Genomic DNA, 2353 nt, shown 5'->3' with positions numbered 1-2353 from the left:
TGAGCGGTGGTTGGGGAAAAGGGAGTGGGGCCAAGGGAAGGGGCATGGCCATCTGGGGAACTCTGGAGGGCCAGGTTGGGATCTCAGGCCTGAGGTTCCGCACCCCTGCTCTCATATAATGTGTGTGTATGTGTTTGTATTGCTTTGTAAGCCGCTTTGGGCTTTGTTCAATGAGAAGTGGTATATAAACGATGAAGAAGAAGAAGAAGAAGAAGAAGAAGAAGAAGAAGAAGAGGAGGAGGAAGAGGAAGAGGGAGAGGAAGAGGAAGAGGAAGAAGAAGAAGAAATTATATGAGCTGGGCGTGGTGGTTCCTGCCTGTAATCCTAGCTCTTCGGGAGGCCGAGGCTGGAGGATCCTTTGAGCTCAGGAGTTTGAGGCTTCCAGGGGCTGTGCTGAGTGGGTGTCCCTGCTGAGGTCAGCAGCAATATGGTCATCCCTGGGGAACTGGCTGCCCCCAGGTTGCCTAAGAAGGGGTGAACCAGCCCAGGCTGGAAACAGAACAGGCCAAGGATCCTGTGCTGATCAGTGGCGAGACAGCCCCTGTGAGCAGCCCCTGCAGTCTGGCCTGAGCACGGGAGCGGGACCCAGCCTCCCCACTCCCCGCAAAAAATAAAGAACGAAAAAGAAATTATATGCAAAGAATTTACTTTTTGCCAGCAACATGGCCAACGTAGGACCACCTGAAGAGGGAGGAATCCCACACATGGTCACTCCTCATTTGAGTGGAGTTGGGGGGTGGGGGGAGGTTCACTTTGCTATTTCTGATTTGAAATAGCATCACGTATGCAAGTGAAATAAAATACCTGCACAAATGTCTAGGAACAAGGGCTGGCCCAAGCCATTTTGCTGTCGGAGGTGATGGGCAAGATGGTGCCTTCCACCTCCCCGGCCCACATATTCACTGAATTGGCAGTTGAATCTTGCTTCAGTACTGGCAATGGGACAGCAGCGTCCTCCACCGCAGCAGAGACAGAAGGCTAGTTTCAGGGGCCACAGGACAGGTTGCATCGCACACACAACAGAGGAGAAAAGCCAGAGAGTTCAGGAGGAACAACCAGGAGGCTGACTCTGCAACCCCCAGCACCTGCCACCTGAGGCAGTTGCTTCACTCTGCCTGAGGACAGGGCCAGCCCTGCTAGGGACTGAGAGGTAGAACAGCTATTTCCTAATGACTTATCATCAAAAGGTAACATTTCCAGTACTTTGTTGTTCCAGGTGCTTTTTCTCACCAGGTACTCAGAAAACGTATATGGGATGGGACAAGCTTTTAAAAAATCTATCGCCAGGGTGGTAGCCATGGTGGTGGTAGTCCGTTATGGCAAAAACAACAAAGATGAAGACTGTCTTGAATTAATCTGTGTTCATATATATCCCTAACTTCAAATAACTATGTTAGATGTGTGAAGAAGCAGCTGAAACTATCACATAAGAGGGAGCTCAGAAGTGGCAAAACAGATTCTATTGTGTCCACGTTGCGTAAAATGTTACCATTTAGGCTGCAATCTGATACACATTTACTTAGGAGTATGCCCCACTGAATTCACTGCGGCTTGCTTCTGAGTAAACATGCACAGGATTGCACAGTTAGTAAACATCTACTTTAGCAAATGACTGTGGTGTGGTGTAGAGAAGCTCATCAGCCTTATCTTAATCTACCTTCCTAATGGAGACATGAGGAAGAGGCTGGAACAATAGCCCTCTTCAAGTGTTACTTGTGTCAAGAGACGAAGTGTGTAGAGAGGGGCTATGGAGCCATGGGGGCGGGCAACTATGGGAGCTCCAGGGGCCATTGTTGTCCCCTGGACCCCTCCCCACCATGAGCCGCATTCTATACGACACCATGCTGCCTCCCTAAAAGTAAATAGAGAGCGAGGGGGAGAGAAACACCAGTTTGCCACTGAAACTCAGCGGCATACCACACCATAGCACTACAGAGTGCTAGAAGGGGTGAATTAAGCTTGTTTCCAAGCTACATGTAACCATTTTGGCACTCCATAGTGTCTACAGAACACCCCCCCCCCAAAAAAACCCTTTAATTCAGGGTCAGTGGGTGTTGCACCAGGGGGTGGAGTGGGCTGCATATATCCTGCATTCCACTTGTTGCCTTCTCCTGCTGTAGCCCCTCTCCTGTGCTTCCATTGGCCTCATCCCCTCCATTCATGTGAGGTGGGAAACCCTACCTATGTACATCTCTATGGAAGTAGGCTTCCCCAGATCCTGGAACCCTGTGTGAGGAGAGTTCCAGAACTTGGGAAAGCCTCCAAGTGTAAAGGCCTACATACAAACACTTCCCCACCTCAGATGGCCATGCCAACGAGAGTGGCCATGTGAATTGTCCAAAAAAGAGGAAAT

The 2353-nt window shown here is 49.9% G+C and overlaps 1 non-coding gene across 1 annotated transcript; it reads left to right on the top strand.

Annotated features, from left to right (window-relative positions):
* The first annotated feature begins 295 nt into the window (after nt 1–295).
* On the top strand, nt 296–595 carry LOC146352606 (signal recognition particle RNA). The gene has a single exon (XR_014788684.1).
* The last annotated feature ends 1758 nt before the right edge of the window (nt 596–2353 follow it).

The sequence above is a fragment of the Heloderma suspectum genome, chromosome 2 (assembly GCF_057233095.1).
Source record: "Heloderma suspectum isolate Gila_16-S chromosome 2, 16-S_ref, whole genome shotgun sequence".
In the NCBI taxonomy this organism is placed as follows: domain Eukaryota; kingdom Metazoa; phylum Chordata; class Lepidosauria; order Squamata; family Helodermatidae; genus Heloderma; species Heloderma suspectum.
Note: the sequence above shows the minus strand (reverse complement) of the source record. Positions and strands in the feature narration are given on the sequence as shown.